A 13,169-nucleotide genomic window follows, 5' to 3' on the forward strand; every position below is an offset into this window, starting at 1 on the left:
TAAATGTTGTACTACAGAGTAGAATAGGTGGAACAACACGTGTGACGTGTGCATTTCACGCCCCAACCACAGGTGCGCCTCACAGTGGTTGTCGTGGCCGAGCGGTTAAGGCGATGGACTAGAAATCCATTGGGGTCTCCCCGCGCAGGTTCGAATCCTGCCGACAACGTCCGCTTATCTTCTTCATGCACTGTCTGATGTAATACTGAGAATTCCCGTGTCTCCCCACCAGCCATGAGAACCGGAGGAACCTCTTGGAAGAGTAGCCAAATCTCTTGAAAAATGAACAGAGAGAATCTGCTCGCTTTCAAGCCAGCCAGTCTTAGAATTGGACTGGACCTGCACTACTGACGCTCCCGCAGAGTCCTTTACTTCATTATTTATTTTTTTGCGGTATAGCTTTTGTAGTCATTAATGATACTGCTATTAGTTATAGGTATGTCAAACTACACTGTTCTCTTTTAGGTGTGCCTGCCTCTCCCTCTCCCTCTCCTCTGTTGCTCCTCCTCTCCTCGTCCAACTTTAATAATGATAGAAAATGCTGACTGGGCACTACAATGCAGCTCACGCATAGCGATGGTGGTATAGTGGTGAGCATAGCTGCCTTCCAAGCAGTTGACCCGGGTTCGATTCCCGGCCATCGCAGTTCCGCAGTGTAGTTTTAAAGCAAGCGGCAACCTCCGGGGCTGAGAAGTGAAGCCGATGGGGAAATTCCAAATTGCAGTTCCTCCAATGGCTGGCTCCAAAAGCGAGTCAATACCCATTGACCCTCGCGTTAAAATGCCCCAAATTACGGCAGAAATAAATCCCGCAACGGCCTACGTCAAGCCAACAGCTAGCGTTAGGCTCCGCTCCGCCCTCTTGTCCAAATGCGCTCACTTGTGGCTCAGGTTGTATATTGACAATGACAACACACTGTATATTCCAGCTTAGGTCGATCTACATCCTCTTTTTTCATTCTCATCTCTTTTCGTTGCTGTCTTTATTTCTTTTTTAATCGCAGGGGATGTAGCTCAGTGGTAGAGCGCATGCTTTGCATGTATGAGGCCCCGGGTTCAATCCCCGGCATCTCCAGGAGGTTTTATGAAGACGACAAACTTGTAGCCTGTCCTACAGGCACAAAAGACTTCAGAAAAAGGTGCACATAGCTGGCTTATGAGCTGGACGGAACGTTAAGAACGCTCCTTCATCTAAAATAAAGCAAAATGATGAAGTACAGAAATACCTGTTGAATGTTTCTCGCTACGTTAAACAAGCACCATAGTGGTTATTTGGAGGTCATGGTGATGCCACGCCCCTGTGACATGGTTGCTTGTCTTCTTTTAACCTGTCAGATCTCTATCCAGACAGTCATGCACCAAAACTCAAGAGTAACACTGCCCTTACAAACCCTCTGTGTAGCTGTTTGTGAGGTGATTATATAAATGTTGTACTACAGAGTAGAATAGGTGGAACAACACGTGTGACGTGTGCATTTCACGCCCCAACCACAGGTGCGCCTCACAGTGGTTGTCGTGGCCGAGCGGTTAAGGCGATGGACTAGAAATCCATTGGGGTCTCCCCGCGCAGGTTCGAATCCTGCCGACAACGTCCGCTTATCTTCTTCATGCACTGTCTGATGTAATACTGAGAATTCTCGTGTCTCCCCACCAGCCATGAGAACCGGAGGAACCTCTTGGAAGAGTAGCCAAATCTCTTGAAAAATGAACAGAGAGAATCTGCTCGCTTTCAAGCCAGCCAGTCTTAGAATTGGACTGGACCTGCACTACTGACGCTCCCGCAGAGTCCTTTACTTCATTATTTATTTTTTTGCGGTATAGCTTTTGTAGTCATTAATGATACTGCTATTAGTTATAGGTATGTCAAACTACACTGTTCTCTTTTAGGTGTGCCTGCCTCTCCCTCTCCCTCTCCTCTGTTGCTCCTCCTCTCCTCGTCCAACTTTAATAATGATACAAAATGCTGACTGGGCACTACAATGCAGCTCACGCATAGCGATGGTGGTATAGTGGTGAGCATAGCTGCCTTCCAAGCAGTTGACCCGGGTTCGATTCCCGGCCATCGCAGTTACGCAGTGTAGTTTTACAGCAAGCGGCAACCTCCGGGGCTGAGAAGTGAAGCCGATGGGGAAATTCCAAATTGCAGTTCCTCCAATGGCTGGCTCCAAAAGCGAGTCAATACCCATTGACCCTCGCGTTAAAATGCCCCAAATTACGGCAGAAATAAATCCCGCAAAACGGCCGACTTCAAGCCAACAGCTAGCGTTAGGCTCCGCTCCGCCCTCTTGTCCAAATGCGCTCACTTGTGGCTCAGGTTGTATATTGACAATGACAACACACTGTATATTCCAGCTTAGGTCGATCTACATCCTCTTTTTTCATTCTCATCTCTTTTCGTTGCTGTCTTTATTTCTTTTTTAATCGCAGGGGATGTAGCTCAGTGGTAGAGCGCATGCTTTGCATGTATGAGGCCCCGGGTTCAATCCCCGGCATCTCCAGGAGGTTTTATGAAGACGACAAACTTGTAGCCTGTCCTACAGGCACAAAAGACTTCAGAAAAAGGTGCACATAGCTGGCTTATGAGCTGGACGGAACGTTAAGAACGCTCCTTCATCTAAAATAAAGCAAAATGATGAAGTACAGAAATACCTGTTGAATGTTTCTCGCTACGTTAAACAAGCACCATAGTGGTTATTTGGAGGTCATGGTGATGCCACGCCCCTGTGACATGGTTGCTTGTCTTCTTTTAACCTGTCAGATCTCTATCCAGACAGTCATGCACCAAAACTCAAGAGTAACACTGCCCTTACAAACCCTCTGTGTAGCTGTTTGTGAGGTGATTATATAAATGTTGTACTACAGAGTAGAATAGGTGGAACAACACGTGTGACGTGTGCATTTCACGCCCCAACCACAGGTGCGCCTCACAGTGGTTGTCGTGGCCGAGCGGTTAAGGCGATGGACTAGAAATCCATTGGGGTCTCCCCGCGCAGGTTCGAATCCTGCCGACAACGTCCGCTTATCTTCTTCATGCACTGTCTGATGTAATACTGAGAATTCTCGTGTCTCCCCACCAGCCATGAGAACCGGAGGAACCTCTTGGAAGAGTAGCCAAATCTCTTGAAAAATGAACAGAGAGAATCTGCTCGCTTTCAAGCCAGCCAGTCTTAGAATTGGACTGGACCTGCACTACTGACGCTCCCGCAGAGTCCTTTACTTCATTATTTATTTTTTTGCGGTATAGCTTTTGTAGTCATTAATGATACTGCTATTAGTTATAGGTATGTCAAACTACACTGTTCTCTTTTAGGTGTGCCTGCCTCTCCCTCTCCCTCTCCTCTGTTGCTCCTCCTCTCCTCGTCCAACTTTAATAATGATACAAAATGCTGACTGGGCACTACAATGCAGCTCACGCATAGCGATGGTGGTATAGTGGTGAGCATAGCTGCCTTCCAAGCAGTTGACCCGGGTTCGATTCCCGGCCATCGCAGTTACGCAGTGTAGTTTTAAAGCAAGCGGCAACCTCCGGGGCTGAGAAGTGAAGCCGATGGGGAAATGCCAAATTGCAGTTCCTCCAATGGCTGGCTCCAAAAGCGAGTCAATACCCATTGACCCTCGCGTTAAAATGCCCCAAATTACGGCAGAAATAAATCCCGCAAAACGGCCGACTTCAAGCCAACAGCTAGCGTTAGGCTCCGCTCCGCCCTCTTGTCCAAATGCGCTCACTTGTGGCTCAGGTTGTATATTGACAATGACAACACACTGTATATTCCAGCTTAGGTCGATCTACATCCTCTTTTTTCATTCTCATCTCTTTTCGTTGCTGTCTTTATTTCTTTTTTAATCGCAGGGGATGTAGCTCAGTGGTAGAGCGCATGCTTTGCATGTATGAGGCCCCGGGTTCAATCCCCGGCATCTCCAGGAGGTTTTATGAAGACGACAAACTTGTAGCCTGTCCTACAGGCACAAAAGACTTCAGAAAAAGGTGCACATAGCTGGCTTATGAGCTGGACGGAACGTTAAGAACGCTCCTTCATCTAAAATAAAGCAAAATGATGAAGTACAGAAATACCTGTTGAATGTTTCTCGCTACGTTAAACAAGCACCATAGTGGTTATTTGGAGGTCATGGTGATGCCACGCCCCTGTGACATGGTTGCTTGTCTTCTTTTAACCTGTCAGATCTCTATCCAGACAGTCATGCACCAAAACTCAAGAGTAACACTGCCCTTACAAACCCTCTGTGTAGCTGTTTGTGAGGTGATTATATAAATGTTGTACTACAGAGTAGAATAGGTGGAACAACACGTGTGACGTGTGCATTTCACGCCCCAACCACAGGTGCGCCTCACAGTGGTTGTCGTGGCCGAGCGGTTAAGGCGATGGACTAGAAATCCATTGGGGTCTCCCCGCGCAGGTTCGAATCCTGCCGACAACGTCCGCTTATCTTCTTCATGCACTGTCTGATGTAATACTGAGAATTCTCGTGTCTCCCCACCAGCCATGAGAACCGGAGGAACCTCTTGGAAGAGTAGCCAAATCTCTTGAAAAATGAACAGAGAGAATCTGCTCGCTTTCAAGCCAGCCAGTCTTAGAATTGGACTGGACCTGCACTACTGACGCTCCCGCAGAGTCCTTTACTTCATTATTTATTTTTTTGCGGTATAGCTTTTGTAGTCATTAATGATACTGCTATTAGTTATAGGTATGTCAAACTACACTGTTCTCTTTTAGGTGTGCCTGCCTCTCCCTCTCCTCTGTTGCTCCTCCTCTCCTCGTCCAACTTTAATAATGATACAAAATGCTGACTGGGCACTACAATGCAGCTCACGCATAGCGATGGTGGTATAGTGGTGAGCATAGCTGCCTTCCAAGCAGTTGACCCGGGTTCGATTCCCGGCCATCGCAGTTCCGCAGTGTAGTTTTAAAGCAAGCGGCAACCTCCGGGGCTGAAAAGTGAAGCCGATGGGGAAATGCCAAATTGCAGTTCCTCCAATGTCTACTTGAGGCTGGCTCCAAAAGCGAGTCAATACCCATTGACCCTCGCGTTAAAATGCCCCAAATTACGGCAGAAATAAATCCCGCAAAACGGCCGACTTCAAGCCAACAGCTAGCGTTAGGCTCCGCTCCGCCCTCTTGTCCAAATGCGCTCACTTGTGGCTCAGGTTGTATATTGACAATGACAGCACACTGTATATTCCAGCTTAGGTCGATCTACATCCTCTTTTTTCATTCTCATCTCTTTTCGTTGCTGTCTTTATTTCTTTTTTAATCGCAGGGGATGTAGCTCAGTGGTAGAGCGCATGCTTTGCATGTATGAGGCCCCGGGTTCAATCCCCGGCATCTCCAGGAGGTTTTATGAAGACGACAAACTTGTAGCCTGTCCTACAGGCACAAAAGACTTCAGAAAAAGGTGCACATAGCTGGCTTATGAGCTGGACGGAACGTTAAGAACGCTCCTTCATCTAAAATAAAGCAAAATGATGAAGTACAGAAATACCTGTTGAATGTTTCTCGCTACGTTAAACAAGCACCATAGTGGTTATTTGGAGGTCATGGTGATGCCACGCCCCTGTGACATGGTTGCTTGTCTTCTTTTAACCTGTCAGATCTCTATCCAGACAGTCATGCACCAAAACTCAAGAGTAACACTGCCCTTACAAACCCTCTGTGTAGCTGTTTGTGAGGTGATTATATAAATGTTGTACTACAGAGTAGAATAGGTGGAACAACACGTGTGACGTGTGCATTTCACGCCCCAACCACAGGTGCGCCTCACAGTGGTTGTCGTGGCCGAGCGGTTAAGGCGATGGACTAGAAATCCATTGGGGTCTCCCCGCGCAGGTTCGAATCCTGCCGACAACGTCCGCTTATCTTCTTCATGCACTGTCTGATGTAATACTGAGAATTCTCGTGTCTCCCCACCAGCCATGAGAACCGGAGGAACCTCTTGGAAGAGTAGCCAAATCTCTTGAAAAATGAACAGAGAGAATCTGCTCGCTTTCAAGCCAGCCAGTCTTAGAATTGGACTGGACCTGCACTACTGACGCTCCCGCAGAGTCCTTTACTTCATTATTTATTTTTTTGCGGTATAGCTTTTGTAGTCATTAATGATACTGCTATTAGTTATAGGTATGTCAAACTACACTGTTCTCTTTTAGGTGTGCCTGCCTCTCCCTCTCCTCTGTTGCTCCTCCTCTCCTCGTCCAACTTTAATAATGATACAAAATGCTGACTGGGCACTACAATGCAGCTCACGCATAGCGATGGTGGTATAGTGGTGAGCATAGCTGCCTTCCAAGCAGTTGACCCGGGTTCGATTCCCGGCCATCGCAGTTCCGCAGTGTAGTTTTAAAGCAAGCGGCAACCTCCGGGGCTGAAAAGTGAAGCCGATGGGGAAATGCCAAATTGCAGTTCCTCCAATGTCTACTTGAGGCTGGCTCCAAAAGCGAGTCAATACCCATTGACCCTCGCGTTAAAATGCCCCAAATTACGGCAGAAATAAATCCCGCAAAACGGCCGACTTCAAGCCAACAGCTAGCGTTAGGCTCCGCTCCGCCCTCTTGTCCAAATGCGCTCACTTGTGGCTCAGGTTGTATATTGACAATGACAGCACACTGTATATTCCAGCTTAGGTCGATCTACATCCTCTTTTTTCATTCTCATCTCTTTTCGTTGCTGTCTTTATTTCTTTTTTAATCGCAGGGGATGTAGCTCAGTGGTAGAGCGCATGCTTTGCATGTATGAGGCCCCGGGTTCAATCCCCGGCATCTCCAGGAGGTTTTATGAAGACGACAAACTTGTAGCCTGTCCTACAGGCACAAAAGACTTCAGAAAAAGGTGCACATAGCTGGCTTATGAGCTGGACGGAACGTTAAGAACGCTCCTTCATCTAAAATAAAGCAAAATGATGAAGTACAGAAATACCTGTTGAATGTTTCTCGCTACGTTAAACAAGCACCATAGTGGTTATTTGGAGGTCATGGTGATGCCACGCCCCTGTGACATGGTTGCTTGTCTTCTTTTAACCTGTCAGATCTCTATCCAGACAGTCATGCACCAAAACTCAAGAGTAACACTGCCCTTACAAACCCTCTGTGTAGCTGTTTGTGAGGTGATTATATAAATGTTGTACTACAGAGTAGAATAGGTGGAACAACACGTGTGACGTGTGCATTTCACGCCCCAACCACAGGTGCGCCTCACAGTGGTTGTCGTGGCCGAGCGGTTAAGGCGATGGACTAGAAATCCATTGGGGTCTCCCCGCGCAGGTTCGAATCCTGCCGACAACGTCCGCTTATCTTCTTCATGCACTGTCTGATGTAATACTGAGAATTCTCGTGTCTCCCCACCAGCCATGAGAACCGGAGGAACCTCTTGGAAGAGTAGCCAAATCTCTTGAAAAATGAACAGAGAGAATCTGCTCGCTTTCAAGCCAGCCAGTCTTAGAATTGGACTGGACCTGCACTACTGACGCTCCCGCAGAGTCCTTTACTTCATTATTTATTTTTTTGCGGTATAGCTTTTGTAGTCATTAATGATACTGCTATTAGTTATAGGTATGTCAAACTACACTGTTCTCTTTTAGGTGTGCCTGCCTCTCCCTCTCCCTCTCCTCTGTTGCTCCTCCTCTCCTCGTCCAACTTTAATAATGATACAAAATGCTGACTGGGCACTACAATGCAGCTCACGCATAGCGATGGTGGTATAGTGGTGAGCATAGCTGCCTTCCAAGCAGTTGACCCGGGTTCGATTCCCGGCCATCGCAGTTACGCAGTGTAGTTTTAAAGCAAGCGGCAACCTCCGGGGCTGAGAAGTGAAGCCGATGGGGAAATGCCAAATTGCAGTTCCTCCAATGGCTGGCTCCAAAAGCGAGTCAATACCCATTGACCCTCGCGTTAAAATGCCCCAAATTACGGCAGAAATAAATCCCGCAAAAAGGCCGACTTCAAGCCAACAGCTAGCGTTAGGCTCCGCTCCGCCCTCTTGTCCAAATGCGCTCACTTGTGGCTCAGGTTGTATATTGACAATGACAACACACTGTATATTCCAGCTTAGGTCGATCTACATCCTCTTTTTTCATTCTCATCTCTTTTCGTTGCTGTCTTTATTTCTTTTTTAATCGCAGGGGATGTAGCTCAGTGGTAGAGCGCATGCTTTGCATGTATGAGGCCCCGGGTTCAATCCCCGGCATCTCCAGGAGGTTTTATGAAGACGACAAACTTGTAGCCTGTCCTACAGGCACAAAAGACTTCAGAAAAAGGTGCACATAGCTGGCTTATGAGCTGGACGGAACGTTAAGAACGCTCCTTCATCTAAAATAAAGCAAAATGATGAAGTACAGAAATACCTGTTGAATGTTTCTCGCTACGTTAAACAAGCACCATAGTGGTTATTTGGAGGTCATGGTGATGCCACGCCCCTGTGACATGGTTGCTTGTCTTCTTTTAACCTGTCAGATCTCTATCCAGACAGTCATGCACCAAAACTCAAGAGTAACACTGCCCTTACAAACCCTCTGTGTAGCTGTTTGTGAGGTGATTATATAAATGTTGTACTACAGAGTAGAATAGGTGGAACAACACGTGTGACGTGTGCATTTCACGCCCCAACCACAGGTGCGCCTCACAGTGGTTGTCGTGGCCGAGCGGTTAAGGCGATGGACTAGAAATCCATTGGGGTCTCCCCGCGCAGGTTCGAATCCTGCCGACAACGTCCGCTTATCTTCTTCATGCACTGTCTGATGTAATACTGAGAATTCTCGTGTCTCCCCACCAGCCATGAGAACCGGAGGAACCTCTTGGAAGAGTAGCCAAATCTCTTGAAAAATGAACAGAGAGAATCTGCTCGCTTTCAAGCCAGCCAGTCTTAGAATTGGACTGGACCTGCACTACTGACGCTCCCGCAGAGTCCTTTACTTCATTATTTATTTTTTTGCGGTATAGCTTTTGTAGTCATTAATGATACTGCTATTAGTTATAGGTATGTCAAACTACACTGTTCTCTTTTAGGTGTGCCTGCCTCTCCCTCTCCCTCTCCTCTGTTGCTCCTCCTCTCCTCGTCCAACTTTAATAATGATACAAAATGCTGACTGGGCACTACAATGCAGCTCACGCATAGCGATGGTGGTATAGTGGTGAGCATAGCTGCCTTCCAAGCAGTTGACCCGGGTTCGATTCCCGGCCATCGCAGTTCCGCAGTGTAGTTTTAAAGCAAGCGGCAACCTCCGGGGCTGAAAAGTGAAGCCGATGGGGAAATGCCAAATTGCAGTTCCTCCAATGTCTACTTGAGGCTGGCTCCAAAAGCGAGTCAATACCCATTGACCCTCGCGTTAAAATGCCCCAAATTACGGCAGAAATAAATCCCGCAAAACGGCCGACTTCAAGCCAACAGCTAGCGTTAGGCTCCGCTCCGCCCTCTTGTCCAAATGCGCTCACTTGTGGCTCAGGTTGTATATTGACAATGACAGCACACTGTATATTCCAGCTTAGGTCGATCTACATCCTCTTTTTTCATTCTCATCTCTTTTCGTTGCTGTCTTTATTTCTTTTTTAATCGCAGGGGATGTAGCTCAGTGGTAGAGCGCATGCTTTGCATGTATGAGGCCCCGGGTTCAATCCCCGGCATCTCCAGGAGGTTTTATGAAGACGACAAACTTGTAGCCTGTCCTACAGGCACAAAAGACTTCAGAAAAAGGTGCACATAGCTGGCTTATGAGCTGGACGGAACGTTAAGAACGCTCCTTCATCTAAAATAAAGCAAAATGATGAAGTACAGAAATACCTGTTGAATGTTTCTCGCTACGTTAAACAAGCACCATAGTGGTTATTTGGAGGTCATGGTGATGCCACGCCCCTGTGACATGGTTGCTTGTCTTCTTTTAACCTGTCAGATCTCTATCCAGACAGTCATGCACCAAAACTCAAGAGTAACACTGCCCTTACAAACCCTCTGTGTAGCTGTTTGTGAGGTGATTATATAAATGTTGTACTACAGAGTAGAATAGGTGGAACAACACGTGTGACGTGTGCATTTCACGCCCCAACCACAGGTGCGCCTCACAGTGGTTGTCGTGGCCGAGCGGTTAAGGCGATGGACTAGAAATCCATTGGGGTCTCCCCGCGCAGGTTCGAATCCTGCCGACAACGTCCGCTTATCTTCTTCATGCACTGTCTGATGTAATACTGAGAATTCTCGTGTCTCCCCACCAGCCATGAGAACCGGAGGAACCTCTTGGAAGAGTAGCCAAATCTCTTGAAAAATGAACAGAGAGAATCTGCTCGCTTTCAAGCCAGCCAGTCTTAGAATTGGACTGGACCTGCACTACTGACGCTCCCGCAGAGTCCTTTACTTCATTATTTATTTTTTTGCGGTATAGCTTTTGTAGTCATTAATGATACTGCTATTAGTTATAGGTATGTCAAACTACACTGTTCTCTTTTAGGTGTGCCTGCCTCTCCCTCTCCTCTGTTGCTCCTCCTCTCCTCGTCCAACTTTAATAATGATACAAAATGCTGACTGGGCACTACAATGCAGCTCACGCATAGCGATGGTGGTATAGTGGTGAGCATAGCTGCCTTCCAAGCAGTTGACCCGGGTTCGATTCCCGGCCATCGCAGTTCCGCAGTGTAGTTTTAAAGCAAGCGGCAACCTCCGGGGCTGAAAAGTGAAGCCGATGGGGAAATGCCAAATTGCAGTTCCTCCAATGTCTACTTGAGGCTGGCTCCAAAAGCGAGTCAATACCCATTGACCCTCGCGTTAAAATGCCCCAAATTACGGCAGAAATAAATCCCGCAAAACGGCCGACTTCAAGCCAACAGCTAGCGTTAGGCTCCGCTCCGCCCTCTTGTCCAAATGCGCTCACTTGTGGCTCAGGTTGTATATTGACAATGACAGCACACTGTATATTCCAGCTTAGGTCGATCTACATCCTCTTTTTTCATTCTCATCTCTTTTCGTTGCTGTCTTTATTTCTTTTTTAATCGCAGGGGATGTAGCTCAGTGGTAGAGCGCATGCTTTGCATGTATGAGGCCCCGGGTTCAATCCCCGGCATCTCCAGGAGGTTTTATGAAGACGACAAACTTGTAGCCTGTCCTACAGGCACAAAAGACTTCAGAAAAAGGTGCACATAGCTGGCTTATGAGCTGGACGGAACGTTAAGAACGCTCCTTCATCTAAAATAAAGCAAAATGATGAAGTACAGAAATACCTGTTGAATGTTTCTCGCTACGTTAAACAAGCACCATAGTGGTTATTTGGAGGTCATGGTGATGCCACGCCCCTGTGACATGGTTGCTTGTCTTCTTTTAACCTGTCAGATCTCTATCCAGACAGTCATGCACCAAAACTCAAGAGTAACACTGCCCTTACAAACCCTCTGTGTAGCTGTTTGTGAGGTGATTATATAAATGTTGTACTACAGAGTAGAATAGGTGGAACAACACGTGTGACGTGTGCATTTCACGCCCCAACCACAGGTGCGCCTCACAGTGGTTGTCGTGGCCGAGCGGTTAAGGCGATGGACTAGAAATCCATTGGGGTCTCCCCGCGCAGGTTCGAATCCTGCCGACAACGTCCGCTTATCTTCTTCATGCACTGTCTGATGTAATACTGAGAATTCTCGTGTCTCCCCACCAGCCATGAGAACCGGAGGAACCTCTTGGAAGAGTAGCCAAATCTCTTGAAAAATGAACAGAGAGAATCTCCTCGCTTTCAAGCCAGCTAGTCTTAGAATTGGACTGGACCTGCACTACTGACGCTCCCGCAGAGTCCTTTACTTCATTATTTATTTTTTTGCGGTATAGCTTTTGTAGTCATTAATGATACTGCTATTAGTTATAGGTATGTCAAACTACACTGTTCTCTTTTAGGTGTGCCTGCCTCTCCCTCTCCCTCTCCTCTGTTGCTCCTCCTCTCCTCGTCCAACTTTAATAATGATACAAAATGCTGACTGGGCACTACAATGCAGCTCACGCATAGCGATGGTGGTATAGTGGTGAGCATAGCTGCCTTCCAAGCAGTTGACCCGGGTTCGATTCCCGGCCATCGCAGTTCCGCAGTGTAGTTTTAAAGCAAGCGGCAACCTCCGGGGCTGAAAAGTGAAGCCGATGGGGAAATGCCAAATTGCAGTTCCTCCAATGGCTACTTGAGGCTGGCTCCAAAAGCGAGTCAATACCCATTGACCCTCGCGTTAAAATGCCCCAAATTACGGCAGAAATAAATCCCGCAAAACGGCCGACTTCAAGCCAACAGCTAGCGTTAGGCTCCGCTCCGCCCTCTTGTCCAAATGCGCTCACTTGTGGCTCAGGTTGTATATTGACAATGACAACACACTGTATATTCCAGCTTAGGTCGATCTACATCCTCTTTTTTCATTCTCATCTCTTTTCGTTGCTGTCTTTATTTCTTTTTTAATCGCAGGGGATGTAGCTCAGTGGTAGAGCGCATGCTTTGCATGTATGAGGCCCCGGGTTCAATCCCCGGCATCTCCAGGAGGTTTTATGAAGACGACAAACTTGTAGCCTGTCCTACAGGCACAAAAGACTTCAGAAAAAGGTGCACATAGCTGGCTTATGAGCTGGACGGAACGTTAAGAACGCTCCTTCATCTAAAATAAAGCAAAATGATGAAGTACAGAAATACCTGTTGAATGTTTCTCGCTACGTTAAACAAGCACCATAGTGGTTATTTGGAGGTCATGGTGATGCCACGCCCCTGTGACATGGTTGCTTGTCTTCTTTTAACCTGTCAGATCTCTATCCAGACAGTCATGCACCAAAACTCAAGAGTAACACTGCCCTTACAAACCCTCTGTGTAGCTGTTTGTGAGGTGATTATATAAATGTTGTACTACAGAGTAGAATAGGTGGAACAACACGTGTGACGTGTGCATTTCACGCCCCAACCACAGGTGCGCCTCACAGTGGTTGTCGTGGCCGAGCGGTTAAGGCGATGGACTAGAAATCCATTGGGGTCTCCCCGCGCAGGTTCGAATCCTGCCGACAACGTCCGCTTATCTTCTTCATGCACTGTCTGATGTAATACTGAGAATTCTCGTGTCTCCCCACCAGCCATGAGAACCGGAGGAACCTCTTGGAAGAGTAGCCAAATCTCTTGAAAAATGAACAGAGAGAATCTGCTCGCTTTCAAGCCAGCCAGTCTTAGAATTGG

The 13,169-nt window shown here is 47.3% G+C and overlaps 1 protein-coding gene and 28 non-coding genes across 29 annotated transcripts in view; 28 read left to right on the forward strand and 1 right to left on the reverse strand.

The window, feature by feature from the left end:
* dglucy (D-glutamate cyclase) overlaps positions 1 to 13,169 on the reverse strand; it is a 160,432-nt gene that overhangs the window by 36,525 nt on the left and 110,738 nt on the right. The window lies entirely within an intron of this gene.
* Positions 88 to 169, forward strand: trnas-aga (transfer RNA serine (anticodon AGA)). The gene has a single exon. It is a non-coding gene; the product is annotated as a tRNA-Ser (tRNA).
* On the forward strand, positions 574 to 645 carry trnag-ucc (transfer RNA glycine (anticodon UCC)). Its single transcript has one exon. It is a non-coding gene; the product is annotated as a tRNA-Gly (tRNA).
* Positions 1,003 to 1,074, forward strand: trnaa-ugc (transfer RNA alanine (anticodon UGC)). The gene has a single exon. It is a non-coding gene; the product is annotated as a tRNA-Ala (tRNA).
* trnas-aga (transfer RNA serine (anticodon AGA)) lies at positions 1,509 to 1,590 on the forward strand. Its single transcript has one exon. It is a non-coding gene; the product is annotated as a tRNA-Ser (tRNA).
* trnag-ucc (transfer RNA glycine (anticodon UCC)) lies at positions 1,995 to 2,066 on the forward strand. Its single transcript has one exon. It is a non-coding gene; the product is annotated as a tRNA-Gly (tRNA).
* trnaa-ugc (transfer RNA alanine (anticodon UGC)) lies at positions 2,426 to 2,497 on the forward strand. The gene has a single exon. It is a non-coding gene; the product is annotated as a tRNA-Ala (tRNA).
* trnas-aga (transfer RNA serine (anticodon AGA)) lies at positions 2,932 to 3,013 on the forward strand. Its single transcript has one exon. It is a non-coding gene; the product is annotated as a tRNA-Ser (tRNA).
* trnag-ucc (transfer RNA glycine (anticodon UCC)) lies at positions 3,418 to 3,489 on the forward strand. The gene has a single exon. It is a non-coding gene; the product is annotated as a tRNA-Gly (tRNA).
* trnaa-ugc (transfer RNA alanine (anticodon UGC)) lies at positions 3,849 to 3,920 on the forward strand. The gene has a single exon. It is a non-coding gene; the product is annotated as a tRNA-Ala (tRNA).
* On the forward strand, positions 4,355 to 4,436 carry trnas-aga (transfer RNA serine (anticodon AGA)). Its single transcript has one exon. It is a non-coding gene; the product is annotated as a tRNA-Ser (tRNA).
* Positions 4,835 to 4,906, forward strand: trnag-ucc (transfer RNA glycine (anticodon UCC)). The gene has a single exon. It is a non-coding gene; the product is annotated as a tRNA-Gly (tRNA).
* On the forward strand, positions 5,276 to 5,347 carry trnaa-ugc (transfer RNA alanine (anticodon UGC)). The gene has a single exon. It is a non-coding gene; the product is annotated as a tRNA-Ala (tRNA).
* On the forward strand, positions 5,782 to 5,863 carry trnas-aga (transfer RNA serine (anticodon AGA)). Its single transcript has one exon. It is a non-coding gene; the product is annotated as a tRNA-Ser (tRNA).
* trnag-ucc (transfer RNA glycine (anticodon UCC)) lies at positions 6,262 to 6,333 on the forward strand. The gene has a single exon. It is a non-coding gene; the product is annotated as a tRNA-Gly (tRNA).
* On the forward strand, positions 6,703 to 6,774 carry trnaa-ugc (transfer RNA alanine (anticodon UGC)). Its single transcript has one exon. It is a non-coding gene; the product is annotated as a tRNA-Ala (tRNA).
* trnas-aga (transfer RNA serine (anticodon AGA)) lies at positions 7,209 to 7,290 on the forward strand. Its single transcript has one exon. It is a non-coding gene; the product is annotated as a tRNA-Ser (tRNA).
* Positions 7,695 to 7,766, forward strand: trnag-ucc (transfer RNA glycine (anticodon UCC)). Its single transcript has one exon. It is a non-coding gene; the product is annotated as a tRNA-Gly (tRNA).
* trnaa-ugc (transfer RNA alanine (anticodon UGC)) lies at positions 8,126 to 8,197 on the forward strand. The gene has a single exon. It is a non-coding gene; the product is annotated as a tRNA-Ala (tRNA).
* On the forward strand, positions 8,632 to 8,713 carry trnas-aga (transfer RNA serine (anticodon AGA)). The gene has a single exon. It is a non-coding gene; the product is annotated as a tRNA-Ser (tRNA).
* trnag-ucc (transfer RNA glycine (anticodon UCC)) lies at positions 9,118 to 9,189 on the forward strand. Its single transcript has one exon. It is a non-coding gene; the product is annotated as a tRNA-Gly (tRNA).
* trnaa-ugc (transfer RNA alanine (anticodon UGC)) lies at positions 9,559 to 9,630 on the forward strand. Its single transcript has one exon. It is a non-coding gene; the product is annotated as a tRNA-Ala (tRNA).
* trnas-aga (transfer RNA serine (anticodon AGA)) lies at positions 10,065 to 10,146 on the forward strand. Its single transcript has one exon. It is a non-coding gene; the product is annotated as a tRNA-Ser (tRNA).
* On the forward strand, positions 10,545 to 10,616 carry trnag-ucc (transfer RNA glycine (anticodon UCC)). The gene has a single exon. It is a non-coding gene; the product is annotated as a tRNA-Gly (tRNA).
* Positions 10,986 to 11,057, forward strand: trnaa-ugc (transfer RNA alanine (anticodon UGC)). Its single transcript has one exon. It is a non-coding gene; the product is annotated as a tRNA-Ala (tRNA).
* trnas-aga (transfer RNA serine (anticodon AGA)) lies at positions 11,492 to 11,573 on the forward strand. Its single transcript has one exon. It is a non-coding gene; the product is annotated as a tRNA-Ser (tRNA).
* On the forward strand, positions 11,978 to 12,049 carry trnag-ucc (transfer RNA glycine (anticodon UCC)). Its single transcript has one exon. It is a non-coding gene; the product is annotated as a tRNA-Gly (tRNA).
* trnaa-ugc (transfer RNA alanine (anticodon UGC)) lies at positions 12,419 to 12,490 on the forward strand. Its single transcript has one exon. It is a non-coding gene; the product is annotated as a tRNA-Ala (tRNA).
* On the forward strand, positions 12,925 to 13,006 carry trnas-aga (transfer RNA serine (anticodon AGA)). The gene has a single exon. It is a non-coding gene; the product is annotated as a tRNA-Ser (tRNA).

Source organism: Scomber scombrus, chromosome 19 (assembly GCF_963691925.1).
Source record: "Scomber scombrus chromosome 19, fScoSco1.1, whole genome shotgun sequence".
Taxonomy (NCBI): domain Eukaryota; kingdom Metazoa; phylum Chordata; class Actinopteri; order Scombriformes; family Scombridae; genus Scomber; species Scomber scombrus.